Source organism: Nasonia vitripennis, chromosome 5, assembly GCF_009193385.2.
Source record: "Nasonia vitripennis strain AsymCx chromosome 5, Nvit_psr_1.1, whole genome shotgun sequence".
In the NCBI taxonomy this organism is placed as follows: Eukaryota; Metazoa; Arthropoda; class Insecta; order Hymenoptera; family Pteromalidae; genus Nasonia; species Nasonia vitripennis.
This window is the reverse complement of record NC_045761.1, coordinates 27,992,371-28,016,941: the sequence shown is the minus strand read 5'-3', so window position 1 is coordinate 28,016,941 and position 24,571 is coordinate 27,992,371. Positions and strand designations below refer to the sequence as shown.

The following is a 24,571-nucleotide window of genomic DNA, read 5'->3' as shown; positions in this document are numbered from 1 at the left end:
TTATGATTTTCGATCGAGCGGAGAACGGATGAATCATCTGTTCTGCCTGGATTCTAGAGTGATTTGCAATTTCGAGCCATGCCTCCTCACACAATGCTCAGTTTATTTCTCCGAGTATCGGAGCCTCCATTCTGAGCGTTTTGTTCCCGATAAGGATCGATCCTTTATGCCCGAGAAATTGGGTATTACGGGCGATTAACGAGCCGTCGTTTATTCGAGATGTTGACTCGTTTCCGCGGGAGAAAATCCAAAGACGGTGGAACAATAATTTCTGCGAAAGTAACGAGTCGACGGCGCTCGTTTTAATAACGCGAAATCGCCCATTTACGGTCATCCTAGGCAGCGGCGAGATATCCCCGGCTGCTTTTCTTGTCGTGAAAAGTGATATACAACTGGCGTTCGTTAAAACACTTGCAACGCAGGCCGCTGCGCCGTAAATAATAAAAATATACACACGTATCTCTCCAAACGAGCGCGCATACATCTCTAAAAATGGAATACCAAAGCGCGTATAACTCTCTCGTTAAAGCGAAGCGGAAAAGTATATGCCCGTATATACGCTTTTCGCATAAAATCCTCCTCTTCTTCTTCTTCTCCTTCGGGCCGGCGGAGCTTGCCATTTAAACGTCATTAATAACAGGATGACTCTAAACCGCCGCCGCTGGCATTATAACCGTAGCGACGAAGCGCGCAGCCGCTCCGCCGGGACGAAAAAGGACGAAAAGCTGCGCTCGCGGAGAGAGAAGGAGCCTCCGACTCTCCCTCTTGTTCCCGCTTGGAAAATAATTCAATCTGATGCTTACATAACACGCCCGCGCGGAAAATGCCGGAGCCTGCGCATTCAATTCTCCGGGTAATCAAGTCTTTGTAATATTCTGCGCATCTCCGCAGCGGCACTGCGGGCAGTCGAGGCGAACTGCAGCGGCGCGAAGCGGCGGAGAGGGAGCGGGAGACTCGCTAGGCCAGAAGACGCCACACGCATGCGAGATAAAGCGACGGGCATATATTCCATATCCGCGCGCGTATATTACTCCGAGTTTCTCTCTCTCCTCCATACCTGTCTCTATTGTCGAACAAGGCGGCGGTAGTCCCGTTGGCGTCAGCGCTGTGTGCTCGAGGAAGGAAGAAACATCCATCGCGAGCGACCGATGGTTCAATTACGATCGGGGATGACGTCCGAGCGTCGATCGCGGCTGATGGAAGCGGGCCATTTTTCCCGGCTGGCGAGCGTGGTCGGGAAGCACGCACAGCACGCGAAGAACCGCCGACGAACGAAACGGCAAATAAAGATCGAGATAGAGCCGCGCGCAGGCTGCATTCGCTCTGGGGCCGGGGGCTCGCAGCAGAGCCGTGCGCGCATATCGTTTAACGACCGCGAGCGCGCGGAAAACAATAAGCGCGCGGCGGTGTCCGAGAGAGATGCCTTCGATTAATGGCCGTGAAATTTCCATACGCCGGCGTCGAGGGCGGCATTTGACATTTTTATCGGGAGCGCAACCGGTTCCGCGCCGCGCGCTCGACTTGACCTTTTGGATACTCTGGCTCAGCATTTCAGAATTGGGCAGTATCGGCCGTAATTGAATTTACGGGAACGGCGGAATACGTCGGACTTACTGCCGGCCTGCAAATAGCCGCGCACGTCCGCGCCTCGCCCGGGGCCGCACGCCCGCATCCGACGAGAATACAGGATCATGACAGCTTTACCGTCGGCTCGGGAGATTTTCATTTCATTTCGCTGCGCTGGGGGAGTGCGCGCAAAAGTACACTTATTACAGCTTTTAATAGGACAATTATCGCCGTCAAACGGTATGACTGCTCATATTTTACTGCGCGCATCGAGCCGCTCGCTCAAAGCAGCTATTTTAACGCTCGCGTCAATAGACGAGATGACTTTCGACAAATGCGCGAGGCGCGTCCATTAATCAGCGAAAAATTCATAACCGCGCTTTTTTCGCCGGCCGGAGCAATTAAAAGCGAGATCGCGCGGAGCGGGCATTCCGCCGCGGCGATTCCGAGAAATCCGGCTCTTTCTCCGCGATCGGCTCATTCTCGCGCGGCATATTCGATGGGACACGCTCGCGCATTCCGCCGCTTGCAGCATGTGTGTCATTCAAAACGTGATTCGCCTGCTTAGCAGCCAATCGGGCGGTCGCCGCGGCTTTTTGCCAGGGCTTTATTAAAATATGAATTCTTCGAGTGGGGACTGCTCGTCGACCGCGCAATTAGCGACGGGAAAAAACGGAAAAAGGCGCAGGAAGGTGCAATTGCACTCGGACGTCTCGCGGACTCCGTATACAGAGTGTCGTTATCGACGCGTCGGTGATTCTTAACTTATTAAAATAATTTCGCAGTTTGCAAGGCGCAGGCGGGAGGCGATTATTACACGTGTCGCGCGCCGGCGTGGAACAATGAAGGATACGCCGGCGTTTTCCATACATTCCTCGCGAGCTGCCGCTGCAGCCATTTAAGCATTTCTCGACGCGACTCGCGCAGAAAGCCAGGAACGACGGCGAGCATTTTAATTTTCTTTTGTCTGCCTCTGCGAGCCTCGCTTTTTCCGCTGTGCTCGTCCGATCCCTTCATTCGAGCGAATTACTCCGAGAAGGCGTAATTGATTTAACGAGGCCGATCCGGGTCGGGCTGCGGCGCTACGTTTCATTCATGGAGAAACGAAGCGTACGCAGAGAGAGTAGAGTAGAGTAGAGTAGAGTTTATTTTCACAAAGCGACTAGGGACTCAGGGTCCGTTATAGTCAGTGATACAATATGATACAATATTCTCTGGAAGAGCTGCCGAGGTGGACCAGCGTTAAGGTCCTTACAAAGTTTGACGGAATATGAGAGAATACAGAGTATTTAAAATTAAACTTAAAACGAGAGATTAAAATAGTCAATAAATAATAAATAAAAATTGCGCATTTCTATTTTATACAAATAATATCGAAGACTAGACGTATATACAGGTAAAATAAAATATTTTAGTAGTATAAACGAATAAAACATAGACATAGACGGATAAAAATAGACACGTGTTAAGATTTATTAGAGCTACGATGGACTATTGAAGTCGAAGATCGGCAAGGGCAGAGCGTTCAGCTAGATGCGCTTTAAAGGTAGACGGAGGGTATTTAGCTTTATGCAAGAGAGAGAGAGAGAGGGGGGGGGCACGCGGGCTGTATTTAAAACCGCGCACGGCCGGCCGTGGCTGGAGGCCAGTCGTCCGTTGTCTGGAGTTTCCCGAAAAGCCCGATCGCAGCAATGACTTTCCACGCGTAATTCGATACTGGAAGCAATCTCGCGGCAAACGGAGCAGAGCGTCTCGGCGAAATCGTCCATCGAAATCGCTCGCTGAAAGCGTCTAGCCATCCGCGTGCATCGCGCATAATGCCAGGCCTCCGAGCAGCGATTTCGTTAAAAGCGGCCGCGCTCGGCATAATGCTGCCCCGACTCCTGCGCTTCGGCTCCGCGCGTTCGATTGCGCGTGACGGACGTGCAGCTCCAGCGGCAGCGGGGAAAAGAGAGCAGGGCATTATACGCGTTATATAATGAGTCGAGATACACACGTACACGTGTAGACACATTGAGTTGAGAGGAGTTTGCAGGTAAGTATATCTCCAGTCGCGCGCGCTAATCGTCCCATTGTGGCGCCGCCGCGAGTTTTCCCCTTTGTTCGGCGCTTTGCGAGTGAAAGCTCCGTTTCTTAATAAACCATTCGCTAAGTGAAAAGGGAAATGGAAGCGAGCGCGCGGGCCTGCTATTGACTGCGATATGCACTCTGTACGCGCGCGTTAATTAGAATCCGAAAGCGGGATCGAAATTCGTCGATACTTGGCGTTGTCGTTTTTCCTCGGACGCTGGAGAGGCAGCGTGCGCTTTACTTTACTTCTCCCGCTCTCGAAAACCGGTACTGGGGTCGCTCTTAATCTGGCGGCGATTAATAACCGCAGAGCGAATCAGCCTCGTAACTTAGCCGCGCGCAGAACAATCCTCGAGCGTGGGCAGTTTCTGATTATTTCCGAGAAGTCGTGAGAAAATTCGAGATTCCGGCCGATACTGCCCAGTCGCCACGAAACGTGTCGGCTCGAGAGCATATGAACGCGGACTTTTTCTTTTGTGCGATTGCGGGGAATGCGGCGGGACTGAACGCGAGAGCAGCATTCTGCAGCTTTCGATGCTCTTTGTTCGCGGCCTTTTTGCCTTCGGCATCAAACATATAATTGCGAAAGCCGTCGCTGTCGTTGTTTTGCTCTTTTCCGGCGGCAGCGAGTATTGTTGTAGTTTTCCGCACACGAGCGCACGTTGTCGCGGAACGTGACACGGCCAGCTCTCCTTCTCTCGAATTTTACTTCAATACGTCGCAGATGTAGCTTCGCGCCACGATAGTCCGCTTTCGTATGCGAGGCAGCTATGCACGACGCACGGCGTCGAACCGTTACCCTGACCCACACGGCCAGCTTATGAAAAAATTATCCGCGACTCCGGAGGAGTTTCTGTAGTTTCGTTGCGTCGTCGTCGCGCCGTTGCACAATGCGAGCTAATTAAATATTACGGCTTTTTGCCGCTCGCATTGTCGATTCATCTTTGAGTGGCCCATTGAAAAAAGCTCGTTGCATAAGTGCGCGCGGTGCGGTAACGCGGCAGCTCCGGCCGATTCGACGAATACGACGAATTTAGAGTTACTCAATTCGTTAAGAGCGCCGCGTTCGAATTTCAACGCGCGTGAAAGCCGGAAAAACGAAGAGTAAACAAACATTTTCGTTCGAGCGAGAACATTGGCTCTATTGTGCGCAGCGCGAGCGGGGCCCGACCGAGAGAGAAAGGCTTGTGTGTAAAAAAAGGAAGCCTCGAGCCCGGAGATTTTAAAAATCCCGGGCTTTTACGAGGCAGCGAGACAGAAAAGCCGATTTATGGAAGTTCCTCGGGCGCGCCCGTGTTGGTGCGCCCCGCTCGTCCGTGTGAATCCGTCATTGTGCAGCAGCAGCGGCGGCGGCAGCGCACGAGCGAGATTTACTTGATACGCGCGCGCCCGCTGTAAATCGTCCGGAGCGGGTTTTATCGCCGCGCGCGCGCGAATTAACTTATTGACTACGGTAGGATGCCTCGGATTTCGATTGCACGGTTTTCCTTTTTTCTTAAGTTTCTGTGAATAGTTGCATGGCTCCTCATGATAAACAATGCGAGATCGGAAAAGAGCCCGGAGCCGCGTTACAAAACTGCGCGCGCACGAGCCTATAAATCCAATCAGCGCTGCGAAGCTGAAGTTAACGCACACCGATAAATTATACACCCAAGGCCCTGTTCCGTCCCGCTGCTCTAACTGAGACATTTTCTCGCCGCGGCGGCGGCTTTTCCGTATCTGCACGGTTACACGTACGGCGAGCGGGCCGCGAAACGCAGTCGCGGCGAAACAATCGAGAGCGACGGCCCTCGACAAAGCCCTCGCGGAACCGGGTCGCAATCCGGCGTCGAGATCGGGGCTGCGAAACGGAAAAATCCAGATACGGAGTAGAGCCAGATTGCGGTCTAGAATGCCGCGCGCACATTATGCCCGGTTGATTTACTCGCGAGCGTGCGCATGTGGGTGCTGACGAAGGAGAGAGAGAGCGGGAGAGAAGAATGTGTAGCTGCGCTGTCGGTCGGCAAAGTTCGTTCGAACGCGTAAACGCGAAAACAGTAAATAAGGCCCGGTTGCGCAAGAACCGGTCCGGAAACGAACGCGACCGGTCACGTGCAGCGCGGAGGCATCCCGCAGAAGGCAGCTGCGGCCGAGAACCCACCAATGCTCACTTTTGCAGACTGCCCGGCAGATACGCGACGGATCGGCCGATAGCGCGAATATCGCGCTTGTCACCTTATCGAGACACGTTGGCGGCAGAGAAACAGCGTGTGCATATCGTCCGCGGGGATCGTCCCGCAGAAACATGGATTTTCTCGAGGATAAGCCGCGGCATTTTGTTGTGTACTCGAGATTTCAATTGCGGCAACGAGTTAAAAGGCGCCTGCATTTATCAGCGAGGCTCTCGGCGCATTTTCTCGAAACGCGGAGGTGCTTTCCTTGATCGATAACCGGCGATCCCAGACGCTAGATACAACCCGTATTTTCGCGATTTACTCGCGATGTGCATATAAGTTAATTAACCGAGCTATCAACCGGTTGTCTGCTGCTCGGTCGCGCCAAGCGAGTTTCTGTTTCTCGCTCGCCAGCTCGTTATCGGAACGCAGAGAGTTGAAAGCACAGGCGTTTTCGACTTTTCGCGAATGCGCTCGAGATTATTTTCGCGGAAGTGCCGGCTGCAGCGATATCGAGCCGCGCGTAAGCGTCTTACAAATTGCGGCCGGCCCGTAGGTAACACTACCCGCGCCTCGGATTCCGCTCGCTTTGCACCTATTTCCCGCGGACTATTTCTCGTTTTACATAGATAAAGTTTGTCGCGAGATTACGATGTCAATTTCCCCTATCGAATATTCTCGCCGAGTTTACACGGGCGCACGCGCTTGCCTCGTAACTCAAGATAAACCGGCTGTGTCGAGCACGAGAGCAGGACGACGAGGAGGACGAGGACGAGAACAACGGAGCCGCCGCCGCCCATTAATTGAGCGCATCTGAAAAGGCAATTACCCGCAAATGAATATGATTCTCACGAGAGTAAGAGAGCCGCGCTCGTGCAGGAAATCCGCGTTCATAAATTCCGCGGAGCCCGCTCGCGAAGCCGCAAAAGCTGATTTTGACGTCAATAGATCAAAAGCCCGGGCCGCCAATGGGCAGCGGTGAGCTGCGAGGTTATCGCGCGGCATCGCGAGACGTCGAGGTATTAATTATTAGCTCCCCCATTGTCTCTATTTAGAGGAGGCCGGGTAATGGAAGCCCATAAAGAGCGCGCGGGCTCGATCCGACAATTTGCTTAGGGCGCCGCGGCTTCTTCTCCTCGTCCTCTTCCTCCCGCTTCTCCCGCGTTTCTGCCGCGGTCGCCGCGACTTTTCGAGTCTATCGTGACCGGGGAGGGAAGCGAGCAGCTCGCTCCGTTCGATCCGAGGCGACCGATTATTACCGCCGCGCCGAATTGATAGAGAAATCGCTGCTGATTAATGGGCGCGGGCTCCTCGCGTTGCCTCATTAACTATAAGTTAAGCTGTATCGTTTCCATAAAATCTGAACCTACCTCGACCGGGCTCGAGAGCGCGATCGCGAAATGGATATGCCGGCTATTTGGAGCAATAGGATACCGCAGCGCACTTGAACCCATAATATGCTCGCGAGGCTTTTCCAACTCGCCGGAGCACGCGCACAACGCCGACGCGCGACGTTTCCTCCTCCGCGTGTCTCCGTCCGAGCGGAAGCGCGTGCCCACCGACTTCTGACCCATTCCTACACGTCGTTAAACGAGCGACGAACTTCCGGCATAAAATGTCAATCGGGCGTCTGCGGGCGCGCTACTCCCCGGCGCCGATGACATACGCCGAAATTTTTCGATTTAACGAGCGCTCGCGACGCGGAATTCCGAATCAGGGAGCTCAATTCGGCTCAATTGGACGCCGTGGATTTCTACTCGCAGTTATGGCTCTCCCTGCTTTCACAAAGTGAAATAAAGTGAAAACAATTGGCCGCTCGAGCGGCATTAAAAAACCGCCTCGAAGACTGTTGGACTCGCGTGCGTTGTTGTTGCTCTGCGAGCGAGTTGCGCAAGGGGCTCTAATGGGCTGCGTTAGCCGCTGCTTTTTATGAATACTTGCAAGATTTTAGTCTCTTTCCGCATATGTTGCTCAAGCCGCGGACAGCGCTTTCCTGCGCAGAGTTACGGCGCAGCGCGAGACACTTTCGACGCGGCGAATATAAATAATTGTATTCCCCGGACAAGAACCAGTTTTACAATGTACTGACGCGCGAGTGTGTGCGAGAGCGCAGCAGTCTCAGGCCGATCGCGTTTCAAACCGCAGCGCGGCGCTCTAAACTGCAGGCGAGAAGACTCCGCGGATTTCCTCGAGACTAGCGTGAGAGCTCGCGACAAACGATAACTCGCCGAAAGAGACGGGCTTCCCTGGACGCTGCTCCCGCGCGGCGCGTTGTTATTCCGCGGAGGGCTCGCGCTGCGTGCGGCACGTCCGCGCGGTATCCGGCCCCGTACGTGACGTCATACCTCGGCAGCGCGAGAGAAAAATATATAGGCACCGCTCTCTCTCTCTCTCTCTCTCTCTCTCTCTCTCTCTCTCTCTCTCTCTCTCTCTCTCGCTGTCGACCCCCCCCCCTGTCATTGCATGTGTATAGTGTATACATAACGTGCGCGCGGGCACCTTTTCCGCGTACCCAGATCCGATCGGCCGATAGGCGCGTGGCTCGCGCTATCAATGCGTTATTAGGCGAAATTTCGAGCCCGCTATCCGAGAAACGAGGCCGAATTCCGGACGGCGAGTGCTGTCGGCCGCTGCCTTATCGCCGTTGGCCGGGGAATGCGCGAAACCAGCGTAGGTACAAGCGGCCGTTATCTGCTGAAATTTCTCGGATTCTGGAATGCTGTAGCCGTGTACGCGCGCCGGGCATGATTAATTCGCGCTCGCAGATAAATCGGCTTCGGCTGTCCCGCCGCTTTTTATCTCGGCTGCCGTTCATTAATTGGCCGTGCGACCCGGCCCGGCTCTAGCATGATTTATGCACTCACGCCGCGGCGCTAGGCGAGGAACGTTCTCCAGCCTCCCATTGGCCCTTATCGGCACGCGCTTCCCGGAAATTCGGCGAATCCCGAGCGCGACGTTGCGCGTTTGCGCAGATTTCACCCCCGCGCTGGAGGGCGTTGCCGTCATCTCGAGAGGGTGCGACTCCACCCTTCGGGAGCTGGCAGGACCGACACGGAGGCGTTTCGATCGAGCTTCTCATTCCGAGATTCAGATTTGTCTGAAAAAATTGGGCAAACAAAAAGACCGATTCGTCGCCGAAACTGCGCGGCGACGACGACGCTAGAGTCCCGGGGATTATGCAAACAAGATTTCGCCCGGCTATTGCGGCGCAAGGTGCGAGCTTTTTGCCCTCATTACGGCGGGTGTCGCCGGCAGACTGTTTTCTGCGTCCCGCCCTAACGGCGTCCAAATTATACGGATATTCAAATGAGCGACTCTCTGCTCGCAACAGTTACGTATCATCGAATTATTCTAATTTTCCGGGGCAAAACAGCCTCGGCGAAGTTTTCCCGGCGACCCCCATCGCTGCTGGTGTTATACGGGGAGTCGGGGGAATTCTCGTCGCTTCTTTCCGCGCCCGTGATGGATCGGCCGATTGATTGCGCGCCTCTCCGCGGCGCAATAAAAGCCCGCTCGCGGATTTTTAATTTTCGCCCGCAACAAAGTGAAAAAGCCCCGCGTCCGAGGCAAAAGTCCGGGCGTAGCTGTAAATTAAACGCGCGCCCGTATAATACGCGCGAAAACCAATAAAAGCCGGAGGGAGAGAGCGAGAGAGCTGGCCCTTTGCACGCGCGCCTGTATAAACCTTCGGCGATATCTGAGCAACGGGCAAAAGAGAGCAGCGTGAGGAATCAGCTTTTAAAAGCGCGTATGATTGATTTACGGTGAAAATAATTATTATTTCGCGAAACGCGCGGAGCTCACGTCTCGCGGCGTAAAAAAGTATAAAATCAATTTTTCGGGATAGCAAAGGCGTGTTCTTTCTCACGAGAGCGAGAGACTGCGCTGCGCACACTCGCGAGCTGCGCGCGGCCGAGGGTTTCGAAAAGACAGACGATGAAAAAGGCGGCGTCGCTGCCGCGCGAGAAGGAGAAAGAGAGACAGCCGATAAAGCCGAAGCCATTGTACCCTTATACGCTCGTTCGTGTGTGTGTGTGTGTGCCTGGGTAAGGAATTCATCAGCTAAAGGCTGGCAAACGTGCAGCGCCATAAAACCGAGTGATTTACTCCGACACTTTATGGGTCCCGGAGCGCGCGGAGAGCAGCAGACGCGCGCGCTCGACTTTGCGAATTTTTCGATGATTTTCAAACAGCTCTCGGCTCCTCTCTCTCCCTCTATCTCTTCGCCTCTCGATGTCCCTTTTTTCGATGCGACCTCCGCGGCGGCTATAATACTTCCTCCTGCGCATATGGCTTGCTTCTCGTTTCGCCCGAGGCGAGAGGCTGCGAGAGAACTTGCGCGGAAAAATGACGTTTCATTGCCCACATAAACGAGCGTCGACTGAGAGAACGAAAATTTTCAAGCGTCCGGGCGAAAAGAGGAGCGCCGCGGTTAATTGGCCTGGAACGATGATCCCCTGTAAGAGCCTCGGTCAGTCGAGTGCAGCAAACCCCCTGTCAAAATATTGGCGCGGCAACCCCCGGCAGCTATAGGTGTGCAGTAGCCTCCCGTCGTGTCGAGAGAGAGAGAGAGAGAGAGAGAGAGAGAGAGAGAGAGAGAGAGAGAGAGAGAGAGAGAGAGCCCGAGCGCATCCACTTTACGGCGCGCGCCGAGAGAGCCGCAGAGGGGGAAGGTGGACCGCGTGCACGCGCGCGGGCTTAAGGAGGGTCAGTGTCCAGCGCTGTCGAAGCCGCCTAGGATACACTCATTGTTGGCATTAACAGCTCAATTTCACACGCGCAGGTGTGCGAGCCCACTGTCCGTCGCTTCATCTTTCTCCCGTTTCTCTCCTCGCCGACTCGCTCCTGGACTTGGCGTTGCGTCGAAAAGCACTCCCCGGCAAGACACGCACTTCAGCCGAAATCTCCGAATCTCGCTACGCTCACAGAAAATTCAGCGGCGGCGTCCCTTATAATGTTTTAATCGCGCGTACGTTGCGAGTCCCTCTTCTCATTCTCCATCTCGGCGGGGCGCTTGACAGGCAGGACGCATCGCCGCCACCGGCGTATTGTACCAATGGAATCAAAGCCGTAAATTAACGGTACACACATACAGCACGCGCTCGCTCTCGCCGAGGCCTTTTATTTCCTCCTGCAATCGATCCGACTCGCGACGACGGCCCGCACACACGCGAGCGCGCGTTTTGTTCGCCGCGCGATGGGAAACCGCCGAGAGCTGCCGCTGCTGCGGCACCTGACGCGTCGTCGGCCGACACCTGATGAGGGAGATAGCGCAGGGATACCGGAAACGCGCGGAGTTTTCTGAATAAAGCATTGTTTTCCCGTTCGCGAAATGACAAGTGCGCGCGCTGGCGAGCATCGCACGCCCGAGAGGAGCCCGCGAAGATCAAAGTTAACCGACGAAGGAGAACGAGCGAGGGAGAGGGACTCTCCGATAGCCTTGTTCGCAAGCGAGCGAGCGATCGTGAGCCTCTCTCCCGGTATAAATTGTACTACTAATTTCCAGATGGATTGACGTCTAATTGAAGAAACCAACAAAGGAAGTCTTTTCACTGGCCGCGCGGCTGTATCGGCAGCGGGGGAAGAGTCACGAAATACAGGGGGGAGAGAGAGAGAGAGAGAAAGAGAGAGAGCAGCCTGCGGAGATCCGCAATTTCGCGGCGAGAATAACGAGAGGGATCCCGGCTGATAAGGAGTCGTGTAGGTAGGAACGTACACGCGCGCTGCGGCGAATAAAAGGTCGTTGACGCTACCGGCTGTCCCCTCGCGTACGTCTCTATATTATCTTGCTGCTGCCGGCTCTCACAAGCTGCCGCACAATATACATGTACGTGTCCGAGACGTCGTCGCAACACACCTTACGCCTCCCCTCCCCCGGCTCAGCCGCGCGCTCATAAATACCTGCGTGCGCGCGCGAATGTGCCGGCGAACTGCACTGGTCGAAACTTTTCGGCGATCGATGCCCGTCGCTATGAGTATAGGAAGCGGTCTTCGCTCCCAAGGTTGAATGGCGGGGGAATAAAAAACTCGGATCGAGTTTCGCCGTGTAACTGTATTTTCCGAAATACGAAAAACGCTCGGAATGCTCGGGTGCACCCCCGCGCGCGCGGCTATAAAAAGCCTAACGGTACGCTGCGAGGGTTCAGGTAGAGACAGAGAGAGAGAGTCGTCGTCTCTGTTTGTACACACGGGCGGGGATCCGCAATAAGCTCCGCTCGCTCGTTTCCCGGTTCTTTCCATAAATGAGGCTCATCATCGCCGAGGGAATCCCAAAAAGGTCCGCTGCTCTTTTGTCTTACTCGCGAGGCACAATAGTCCTCTCGTTTACGACCCGGACGTGAATAGTACCAGCAAGACCTGCAGGATCGTAAAGCTCGTACCGTACGCGGCGATTCGAGCAAACGACTCGGACGCCCGCGTTCGTCGATGAATCAATCAGATTCCCGGTATCGACGTGCAGGCACACGAGAGAACCCGCCGATTGATCCCCAACCCCGTGGCAAGTACCCGAGCTGTTCAATTTAGCGGAGTCCCGAGGAAACCTCTCAATGTACTTATCGCGGTGCTCGGGATGAAAAATTTGCCTCAATTTCGACGGGATCAACGCGTGCTTTGTGCGCGGCAATTATACCGCTGCTAAAAGCCACTCGCGCACGGCGATACACAAAGCGCTTTTCTCGGTATCCGTGCGCGCTCGAAAAAAAACCAAGAGAGAGAAAGCCGAGAGTTCATTTGATCTCACGGATTACTCGCTGGAAGGAACAATAAAATATACGGAGTACATTATGCCTCGGAGTCGCGCTGTCGGGATTTATTCCTCGGCACACGGCGCACACAGACGCGGCGGAGCGGTATGGTACAACACAAGTGCCCAGTCACAGAGAGATCCTCGATACACACACGGATTTTTTCAGCCTCTCTCATTCTCTGCGGGAACATAATGGTAATTCCTCGGTGCGCGCATTCATTGCGTAATTAAACAAGGAAATAAATAAAGCCCGGCTCTCTCTCTCTCTCTCTCTCTCTCTCTCGTGACATCGAAAAGGCGATCGACCGAGAGCCTCGAAAATCCATGTGTCATCGCGCGCCGGCCGACATCAGAGGCAGAGCCGTTCTTCATTATTAAGCAGTTTGTCAATTCGGGAAAGCATCGCTCGCGCATGAACAATGGATCGCCGCCGCAGCCGCGCGGTCGTCGACTCGGCCGGCGTTTCTCCGCGCATGTGCATACCGAAGCAAGGCGCACGCGCTCGGCACTTTTCGACTGCTGCTCCTCGGAGAAGCGGAAACGCCGAGGGAAACGATATCACGGGCGATGCATGCTCAAGAGTAACGAGCCGCAGAGGATGTGCCCCCCCCCCCTCCGTGCCCGACGATGCCCGGATGGAATAAACGGCGCGATGCCGTCGCGTCTTCGTTTCCCGAAAGCCACATAAAATCCGATGCCCATATGAGCGCGCGCTGACGAGGCTCGAATATAAATTGCGCGAGTCCGGACGGCGGACAGAGGAAGAGGCAGAAAGAGAGAACAAACGCTCGTACGTACGTATTCATGCGCGTGTATGTTGTCGCTCGTTTGTCGTCGACGGCTAGTTGGGCCGGTCGCTTTACGAGCTTCCGCGCGGGAATTGACAGCGCCGCGCGGCGATCATCGTGATCAGTGCGATTCTCCCTCGGTTTTTCACCCGCGAGCCGCGCATGATTTACGAACGCAGTCGATCGATCCGTTCCTCAAAATCTCGCATTCGAGAGGAGCTCCTGCCGCCGCTTCCTTCCTGCCGGTCGCGCGTTCCTTCGTTCACTTCTCCCGGCAGCTCCGGCACTCGCTGCTCCCATATACTTTGCCGAACGAGCGATGAGCCTTTACTACTGCGAGATTTACGATGATGATTTTATAGCCTTATTTGCAGAGCGAGCGAGAGAGAGAGAAAGGTAGGAGCAGCAAAGAGGGAAACGTTTTTTTCCGACCGATTTTTTTTCGCTCCCATCCGTGTCTGTCCGACTCTCCGTGTACGTGTGCGAGTGTACCCGGTCTTTTAGCCGCCCGAACTTTTTAGTTGACGTCTAAGCGTTATTTACAGCTGTATCGCAGTAAAAGTGTCTCGGAACAAATTGTACTGCCTCCTCCGGTTGTTGTCTCGCACGACTTCCAGCTCTCGATGTCCGCATCAGTTATAATTACACACGCCACGAGCGAAAATCGAAAAGCGCCCGATCTTGCGCAATGAAAGCCCGATCGTCACCACTTTTTCTCTACGGCTGCACATAAAAGCAACCATTAACCTCATTATCTGCTTAGCGTCCGAGGTGTATCATGCACAGGCGCGCGAGACAAACCAGTTCCCCGCGCGCAAAAACCGCGTGTAAAAAGTCATCGGCGCAAAAAAGCCAGCCCTGTCGCTCTCGATCGCCTCGGTCTTTCCATAAAACTTGCGCTTTTTTCTTCGCCGCGAATTCCTCAAGCTCAAAACGACGTACGGCGCTACTGCGCAACCTCCGCATAAAATATTCATCATGCAAATTCCGCGGGGACTCCGGCTGGAGTGGAGAATATAAACAATAAACTGCATGAAACTGTCGTTACGGGCGCTTATCCGCATAAGTTCGCGCAGCTCGATTTGCCTATCCGCGCTCCTCCCCCCGATCGGCTAATTGCTTATTATGGTGGTGCTCCGTATATACAAAGGCATAAATACGCAAACTCCCCGCGGGTCGATAAGCGGCTTTAATAATATTCCAAGGCGCGGGCTCCGGCAAGCGCGTTTTGAACCGGTTGGTCGTTAAACTCCCGGTTTTATTGCGAATATTGTTGTTTATGAAGCCGATCGTCGTCCGCGGCTGCGAGATAATCGCGGAGACAAACCAGAACTCGCTGCTGCTCCCCGCGCCGAGAGTGCTGAACGAGAATTTCCTCGTTTCCCGTTTTCGTATCGAGAAAGAAAAACGAGCCCGATAACAGGTCCCGCCGTGGGAATCGATTTTCTACCTACATTATCGCCGGCATCGCAGCTAGATTTCGCTTCTTATGGAAGATTCGAACAGTTTGTTGCGCAACGCGTCTTAATAGTTGGGGGAAAAACAAACGCTGGCGCGATCGGCTCGAGGAGCTCCGATAGCCGCGGGGCCTGGCAATGGATTCCCGCGCTTATGCATTACCCGCGGATGCTCGCTGCGTGTGGATCATCTGCACGCAGAGAGTCGCGTGTATTGAGTTACGCGCAACACGGGCGAAACTCGCAGAAGTCCGGAGACGCGCGAAGAGTCGCGAAACTATCGCTCGCGCTGCAGGCGCGTATGCAAGCGTCTCTTTCTCTTTCCCTCTCCTCCCCCCCCCTCGCTCTCTCGCTCTCGCTACGCACGCATATGCACACATACGCGCAGTCTCGTATCGATTGTTTTCCAAGTCAGGTCGAGCGAGCGAGGAGGATATCCCGTTTCCATACCGGCCGAGACACATAATACTCGCGCATACCGAAGTTCCACTTTATATCCAGCAGAAGCGGGAGGAGAGCCGCTGCTCCGGAGACGCGGAGATTTCACCGCTAAATCCCTAGAAAGCAACGTGATTGCTCTCGTATGACACTGCTGCTGCCGCGTATGTAACTTAAAACGCGGAATAGCAGGCGAGACTCGCACTTTTTCCGATAAAAGGAGCCGATTTTTCTAGCCGCTTTTCTGCTGTCGTATAGCGTTTCTACACTCGCTTTTTTCCGCTGGACTTCTCACTTTCTCGCTGCGCCGGCGATGATTAATAAATTCGAGATGATTGATGCCTCGGTCTATCTGCACACTTAATCGAACGCGAGCGGCTGCCGAGAAAAACTTCCACACTGATTTGCATCGATAAGATCGCGGCTATTGCGCCAATATCTCAAAACTCGAACTTTACTCGCAATCGCCTCACGCGATTCCGGATAAGCGAGTAATATCGGACGGGAAAAGCAATCGTCTCGAGTGCGCGATATCCGGCCGATAGGCGGAGAAAAACTCGGGGTGAGACATTAGACGGAAATAGCTCGAGAGAGAGAGAGAGAGAGAGAGAGAGAGAGAGAGAGAGAGAGAGAGAGAGAGAGAGAGAGAGAGAGAGTAAACATCGAGAAGTTCTCGGCGGCTACATAAATAGGAGGCAAAACGTAAATTCCCCCTTATCGAATTGGGACGCGCAAACACGTACCTATCGGCGAAATTTCGCGGAACGCGCACGACACTTTTCACGGGGCGCCGAGATAATAACGCGACGGTGACGTAAGGTCCGAGATCCACGTTGCCCGATAAACCCGCGATAATTATCGCCCGACAGCCGGCCTGCAGTCGAGTTTAGTTTTTCAGCCAAACGACATTAGCACCTCCGCGGCCGCTCCACTGACACGCATTTCCGAGCTGTTATGATGCGGGCCGCGCGCGACGTTCTTGATACCCTCTTAGCGTGGATTTCTGTTTGCTTGCGTTAGCACGTCGCGGTTAATTCAGCGATTACAGTCCCGCGCCGAGCTCCGTTTCGTCAGCAGCGCTCGGCCGGAATCGCGGCGTGAAAATGCCCGGTTAGCGGCCCGCAATCGGAAAATCATCGGGCAGCTCGCATCGATTCGAGCGGAGCGGATGCACCGAGCGCTGCCTTTGTCATTACGCGGATTCGATTACGCGTCATTAGAAGGAAGGCCGAGAGCGGGCTAAGCGAGTAATATGGGAGATTAGCCGAGCGCTCTGCTATATCTGCCTTCCTCCTCACTCTCGGCTCTCGAGGCTTTTGAGCGAAAGCGAGCCCATTAAAGAAACACGGCTTTCCATCAGCGCGGAGCGAGGGCTTCGGAGGCTAAATTTGGGGAACGCGCGCGCGCATGGTTATGATCGCCTCGACGACGGCCTTTGTTCTGACAAGTCTGAACTCTGGTCCTTGAGCCGAGGATTTCTATCGAGTGTCTATCGGTTCCATTACTTACGCCGTCCGATGGACCCGCCGCGTGACTCACGATTTTTTCCACACGCCGCGGCACGGATTTGTTTGAATCGAAACGGCCGGTGATGCGCCGCTGAGAGACGAGAAAAAGAGCCAGGACGACTGCTGCTGGCGGCGCGTGTTCGCGAGCGTAAGTATACGTGTGCGCTATGCGAGAGCGGGGGTGAGCCTACTGGTTTTGATATACGAGCTCGCCGAGCATCGGCCGAGGCCCTGACTCATATCTCGAGCGGCCGAGCGAGCGAGCGAGAGAACCAGTCCTCGCTTCGCCGTCGACTGCAGCCCGGAGCATCTCTCTCTCTCTCTCTCTCTCTCTCTCTCTCTCTCTCTCTCTCTCTCTCGCGCGCGCGCGCGCGCACATACACACACCTGCGCACGCTCTTTCGCGCAGTTGTGCGAATGCAGAAAGTCAGAGTCGGAGACATTCGCGTGTGCGGTGTACGCACGGAGGAAGCCCGCGAATTTATGCATGAGCGCAGATATGCAGTCGGCGGAGTGAGACACTGCGCGCGTACCGGCGACTGCATATTTCAGCAATGTTATGCCTGGCGCGCACAAACGGGGGCGTGCCCGGCGCGTGCGTTCGCGTACTCCCGAGAGAAAGAGCGAGAGAACTCGCTGCACGAGATTAGGAATAGTGTGCATAACCGAGGAACGACTCGACGATAGCCTAGCGTTCGCACTCGCGCTCTTTTCCGGAATCGTCTCTCCGTTCGGCCACAGTCCAGGGTCGCACGCGCGCGCGCAGACACAGGGCCCACATCTCGGACCAGCATAATCCTTTCTCCGACCGGTCGCGCGGCGACAACGCCAGTTCTCACGAGTAGTCATCGTCGATTGCGCACGCGCTTAATGACGATACAGATGTTCGGAGCCGTTCGGAAACTACCCGACGCGAGCGAGCCGGAGCTCATAGAAAAATAGCGGAGCTCATTCCGCGCGCAGGCCATAAATCCCGGGGCGAGAGAGCGTTTTGCTATCTTATTTTCAATTACTCCGCATGAAGTGCCCGCGCTGTAGACAATGCCCCCGAGAGAGCGGCCCGTATCCTTATTCATGCGCGCGATGCAGCGGAGCAGGAAAAATCCGCGCCTCGCAGATGCACGCACATACGCGAGCGCGCGATGCGAAGGAGGAGGAGGAGGGAGATAGATATAAGTCGATCTCTCCCCCCCCCCTTCGCAGCCGCGGCGCGGTGAGACAGGCGGAACGGATTCGCGACATGAAATGAAATAATAATTCATGTAATTACAATATGCGGGAGAGGAGTGCAGTCGATGCCGCCGACCGGCGCATCCATCCCGCACTGCGAGGGCCTACCGGGCAGCCGTATGCACACATGGGGGATTACGCGCGAGACGCTCGGCGGAGAAAACGCGCGGAAGAGCGCACGAGCAGCGCCGGAGTCGGTCGTCGGTTGGCGCACGGAAAGCTCCGTGAGTCGCTGCGCGGCGCGTCCACCCACGCGGCGCTCGTAACGAGGGCCCCAGTCCATTAAGTGCGTGCGGATATTACCCACACGCACGGGGCACTAATGCGTTATGGGGAAATCCGCGAGTGCAGGCGCATTCCGCGTCCGTGTAGCTATACGCGGTACACGGTGCGCAGCAGCGGCAGCCGCGAAAAGCGTTTCTGTTAATGAAGCGTGTTCGTCGGCCGGCTGAAATATAAGCTCGATTCATTTTATTGGAGAGACGCGCGGAGAGATAAGGGCAGCAATATCGACGAGTGCAGCGGGAGTCTCGAGCGCAGATCAAAGGCAGAGCCCGGTTTACGTGCGCGCGTGCGTTGGCGTTTTCGGTTTTCCTCTTGCCGCTGCTTTATTGAAAACATCGGGAGCAGCCGGCAAAGAGTCGCGTTCGCGTTTGTGCGAGTCGCTGATTTATCGCAAGTACGACGCGGCTTTATTGAATCGCATCGATATTGCCGCGGACATTGCAGCAGGCGCGCTCGGTGCCCGGGGAGAAATTATTTAATATAACCTGAGGACGATTCTCGCTCCTTCGGAAATATACGGAACGGGTTGAATTATTCTGGCCATGGTCGTTACGTTGAAGGAACGATTGTGCAAGGCTGCTAAATTAGTCGATTGCTTTACCATACGGATACCTCGCCTTCTCAAAAAAAAGCGAAACGTACAAATTCTTCCACTTTGCGCCTTCCCAATTGCCAGTGTCAGGTGAACGCGCAGTCGACTTCATAAATACCCAGGAGAAGAATAACGCACCGTGAAAGTGCTCCGAGTGCCCGATCGAATGCGCACAAAAAAGCTGGAAACAGTCCGAAAAGTCCCGCTGTATGGAATCCGGCAACCGGTGCATCCCCGACGTTTACGACTCCCATAAAGAGACAATCGCGCTCCTTTCAATCCTCGATTCTTCCCGTATCCGGCAAAAAGGGGAGTGTTTGGAGTATCATCGAGCAGCGCGCGCTTCACCCTTTCGAGGCGAAGGCAACAAATGAGCCTTTCTTCAGGCCGCATTCGCGTGAAAAAGCTAGGGAAGGATCGACGCTAATAGCGCCGCGGAGACGAGAAATCGATTGGGTCGTTATGAAAATTCAGCGAGACGAACACTGCGCCGGATCCCCCGTAGCTATAGAGCGCGAGCTGGTTAGTCGCAGCTGGTGCACGTTGCGCGACTCAGCGGGTTTCTTTCTCTCTCTCTCTCTCTCTCTCTCTCTCTCTCTCTCTCTCTCTCTCCCTCTCTCTCTCTCTCTCTCTCTCTCTGGCTCTGGCTCTCGAGAAGTATGAGCTGAAAAGAGAAGAGAGACAGAGATTTTTGACGTGAAAGGGCGCTCTCGTTTGGACGTGGAAACGCGCAAGTTCTCGTGCGAGGAAAGGGTTGCGCGCGACCTTTTTTTCTTTCCCTTTTTTCGGCTGCAGCGTAACACAATGTACAACGGGCCGGCGAGAGAATCGCGGATACGCACCGTAAGTATACCTTCCGGGGACATTCGATTCTGAAAATATGGCATAGAGGGAGCAGGAGAAAGGGTATAGGGCCGCGTCGAATTCAAGCCTTTCACTCCGGTGTGAGAAAAAAGCTTTCTCCGTATAGAGCGCGCAATGCCTGGCTTTTTAGCGCTGCCTGCGCGCAATTGTTCTTAAAAACTATTTACGCTCCTCGAAGCAGTGTCACCTCCCGGGAGAAGTAGCCGCATTTGCATAGGCTTCCGGCTGAATCCACCCACTCCCTTTTTTCTCGTTGCCGGGTTAAAGCCTTTCCTGGCTCGTTTTATTTCCCGTCCCCACTCCGAGCTCCCGCCGCTTTCAGAGCTGCCGCTGCTTTCTTCGGCGCGAGATACACGCAGCGAAAGAAGCACCTACGTGCCATCTGGCTCGGGGGAGAGATAAAGAGGAAGGAGAAAAAAAATTCATATTTCCATCGGAAGGGCCGGTGCGCGCGCGCGCGCGCGTGTGTATTTTTAAACGCCGCGCGCGGCAGAGCCTTTGCCAGAAACTCGAGGCACTTTGCGTGGCAGCCTTTTCTCATCGGAGGGCATTAGCCTATTCGGCTGCGCTTTTTTCTGCCGCACTCGAGATCCTTAACCCCGGCCGCGCCTGAGAAAAAGGTTATCTCGCCGGCTTTTCCGTCTGGCCCTGTTTTCTTTCACGGCTTTATTTTTATTGTGAGATCGACTCTCGGGCACGCGTGATTATTACGCAGCAGATTCATCTCGAACCAAATTACGAATGATTGGTCGAGTTACGACACTGACGGCGTCCGTGAAGACCTACTCGTGAATTCCCGGCGCACCAGGGGAGGCAGGAAAAATTAATAGGACGCGTAAAAATGCCCATCGAATAAATCAAACTTGTACGCGGGATCGCGCAAAGTTCCTCAAGTCACGCAGCTTTCACGTAAACCCAACGAAAAAAGCCGATCTCCCTTGCGCAAGAAAAAAAAACGAGAGGGCCCCATTCTTCCCTTGACGCATGCATACGCCACACACATATACCTGCTCGAAGGCAAAAATACACCTAGTCCTTTTTTTCACATGCGCGCGTACGCTCACCCCTGATGTGTACACTGTTTAAAGGGTGCCGGCGTCTAATGGTTTCTCACACTGGCGCTGGCGGAAAACCCTTTTTTCCGAAATCTCGCTCTCTGTCTCTGTCCCCCTCTACACACACACACACACACACACACACACACACATATATATATAGCTCCGACTTCCGTGCGTAGAAATGCTGGCGATCAATTCGTGGCAGCTTAATTCATTCTCCGGGACGCGCCGAGAGTCGGGCCCGGAAGTCGCAGCATGTGTGCTCGGAAAGCGTCTCGATTATGTGTGTACTTTTTACCTAGTCGCTGCGCTTCGATCTTTATTTGGACTCGCTTTGTATTCTCTCACGGATGGGGTGGGAGGCATTTTTTTAATTAAGCAGTTTCCGTGCTGCCGGTGTTTGATTAGAGATGGTTGCATCCGATGCTCTTATCATTACGAACGACCGTTGCAGTAAGAAAATCAACTCCTCGAGAGATTAAATTGAACATAAAAAACTGCGCGGACGCAGTTCTATTTCGAGAGAGCATTACGTAATTTCCCATTCCACGCGAAACCCCCTGGGACTCGAGTGAGAGGGAGCGTGGAAACCGCGTAAGCCGATACACCTTTATAACGGTATAGCTTACAGCGGAATCACCTCCGCTTCCCCCAAAAAATCCAACTTTCCTCAAACGCAACAGGGAAAAGATACACTGAAACTCGACTCAAGGGCAAGAATTACCGTTTAAGGGTTAATGCCGAGCATAGAAACCCTTTATCCGGCGTCGAAAATTACATGAAAAGATCAGAAATACCGTTTCGCTTCGTCACTTCCTGCTAGCGCAACACGTACACATGTGTGTCGAGAAAAGGAGAGGGTTAGGTGCCCGATGTATACAACACACTCACACAGGCGGCCCATAATTCGTGAAAACTAGAATGTGGGAAAAATCTTGCCGACCCGTTAGGTCGGATGTTTTGGGGATACGCGGCCGGTGCGAAAGGGTTGAGGCGCGGAAATAGGTCAGATTAGGACGGCCTGCAGAGCGTCTGCGCGCCGTTGTTGGCCTTAAAGGGACGGCGGTCTTTTTTACGGAAGGGTAGATCTGCTGCTAAAGTATCGCGTTTCGGTGTATTTGCGCCCGCTTTTTTCCTTACTCCGCATCGGGCTGATGGAGGATGAATTTTTTCGAGAGCCGAGTGTATAATGCGCGATCGAACGCGGCTCTCATTGTGACCGACCAAATGAGGATGAATATGATATCGAAGTGAAATAAGGATGATGGAGCGGCGGCAGTCGGAGAAAGCAGGAGGGACACGTGCGCCGCGCGGAAATCGATATTTATTCAGATAAAGTGTTTTTTATTTGCGCCGTATCCAGCGCCCCTTTCGAAATTGATGGACCCATGCACACGTCAGGTTTACGCTGCACTACTTTGACTACGCGTCTACTTAAATCCTCATCGTTTATGCGAGGATAATAATCGATGCTTCGTTTGCGTATGAGCAAAGGGGGCCCCCGAGTCGTTGAATTTTTGTTCTCCCGCCGCCTCGAGCCCCTCGCGAAGTCCAATCAAAAATCATCTCGAAAATCCGAGTGAAAATCTGCATATCGGTCGCCCCTCGCCGCGTCCGAGGCCCCCGCCCCCGGCAATTATCCAGAAATCACGGCATCGCGCCAACAAAAAAACTCGTCGCAGCGCTCAATCTTATCAGGCAGCCATCTGTCGGCGTCGCGCACAGCCGACTGACCTCCTGAAAGCGGGGCGCGCAAAAAATAATGCACGGGAGTCCGATTTTACAAGCGAATATTCGCCTCTCGGCTGCGATGTACGCGCGTACGCGCATCGCCAAGGGGGGAGTGGTCGCGTTGGGGTAGAGCAGCGAGTGAGAGAGCGGCCAGTCGTCCGGGCGACGAGTGGCCACCCTCGTGCGCCGCGCACGCGCCTCTCGCGCCTCGCTGTTTGCCCTTGGCCGGTGGTTGGCCCCCGGACCCGGGGAGGCGCGCAGGCGCGTGCCCGAAACATCCCGGCGAGATGCTTTTTCTGCCGGCCTGTTTGACCGTAACCAAAATCTGGGATACGCGGCTAGTCTCGCCACCTTTGTCGAATTTGGAAAAAAAGGAATCGTATTGAAACGCCACTTACCTTCTCGGCTTGTTACCTGAGACGAAACACGTTTTGGCCTCTCGAAAGGTCGAGGAACCGATAATACAGTTTCATTATTGTGCTGCCGCAGCCCGCACCCTCACCACGCCGTTTTATTCTCTGGCCCGCGAAACCCCCACCTTATACATCTCGTTATGCCCTGGCACGGTCTGATAAAATTTAATAAATCTTTTTTCGTCCGCAGTCGGCTCGCTCGGCTCGCTGTAACGCGAGTTCTTTCCAAGCTCCACAATGACTCTTCAAAAGCTTAACTTTCTAATAGTTCAATTTACAGTTTCACCTTACCAGATATTACATTATGCTTTCTCAATCTCACGGGGGAACGGAAAATAAAAATCACGCGCGCTCGAGCAACGGCGACGAAAAGCGGAAAAGTGGGAAAAGAGTAGCCGCGGAGATTGATCTCCGGCGAGCTATCAGCGGCAGCAGCGGCTCGGGGAGTGGGGTACACGCGTACAGCGTAGTAAGTAGTAAAAGACACGGAGAGCTGCGGAGCTGTTCTCTTTCTCCGCCGCCGAGGCTCGCAAAGGGGGCGGAGCTCGGCCGGCTGGTGGGGACGGCAAAGGGGAGTCAGCTCGGATCGGCGTTTCTATCTCCGTCTCGGTCGCCCTCTCGCGGAAGCCGGCATATCGCCGGAGCGGGGGCCTCTCTCAGTCACCTCGCGCCAGCCGAGCCACGCGCATAGACCAGCTGTGTGCGTGCAGTCCCGCCGCCGCAGCTCGATACGCACTGCACCGCACTCTCTGCTCTCGTCGGCTCATCTCGCCTCCTACCCCGACGCGAGGACCACGTGCGCGAACTGCGAAGAGGACTGCCGCGGTACCGGGGACCGCTCGATCGGCAGCGCAGCAAGCCGGAAATCGGAAGCAGGACAGAAGGAGGTTCCCAGCCGAAAAAGGGACCGGCTCCCTCCAGCGGCGCGGAGTGGCCCCCACGCCGGACCATCCCGCCCCCACCCGGGCCGCGTCGCCAGCGGCGGCGACGCCAGCATCAACGCCAGTAGCCAGCGGAAGCGTCGTGTCGGCCAGTGTCGCGAGGCCGACTTTTCCGAAGAACTGAGCGCAGGTGCCGCCGAAACGCGCACACACAGTGGACTAGCCGTGTTGCCAGCCGTAAAATCAGTGATAAACCAGTGCTGTCGATTCTGCGAGTGCGAGGAACTAGTTGAACAGTGATCTCTTATTGTGATCGGAGCGCGGAGAGCGGGCCCAGCGAGCGGAGTGTTCTTCGAGCCATGGGCGCCGTGACGACGAGCTTCGCAAGTGGATCACTCGATGAGAGGTACATACTGCGTCAGTGCAAGCTCTTTTTTCCCGGAGTGCGAGAAAGCCCGCGAGAGCCCCTCCCGACTGCTTACGCGGACCCACTGCGCGCTCTCCGCATTCCCGGAGTGTCTAGAAGTATGCGAGTGTTCGGCGTCCTCCGCGAGATCGTAAAAGCTGCCGTATGCGGGTGGTGGATTTCGACTCTTGGCTGGCTTCTGCGTCAAACGTCGCAAAAACGCGGCGCGTCGTGTCAAGGCGAGACGCCGCTGAATTGAGGTGCTTCGCGCGAGGCCTATCGTTCGATGGGTGGATGTGTGGGAACCGCCGTTGGCGCTGACATTCATCGCGACTGATTGTCCCTTCCAGTCGACGTACTGGTCCGCGGCGCGCGCGCGCTCC

The 24,571-nt window shown here is 54.8% G+C and overlaps 1 protein-coding gene and 1 long non-coding RNA gene across 3 annotated transcripts in view; one reads left to right on the top strand and one right to left on the bottom strand.

Moving 5' to 3' along the window:
* LOC103316196 overlaps nt 1–24,571 on the bottom strand; it is a 130,460-nt gene that overhangs the window by 32,818 nt on the left and 73,071 nt on the right. The gene's annotated exons all lie outside the window — the stretch shown is intronic.
* The window catches only part of LOC100116283 (zinc finger protein castor homolog 1), a 61,717-nt gene continuing 60,691 nt past the window's right edge, over nt 23,546–24,571 (top strand). Inside the window, exon 1 of one of the 2 annotated variants that reach the window (XM_031931116.2) lies at nt 23,546–24,188. The gene's annotated coding sequence lies outside the window, so the exon portion shown is untranslated. The remainder of the gene's footprint in view (nt 24,189–24,571) is intronic. The other variant, XM_031931115.2, reaches the window with a different exon arrangement.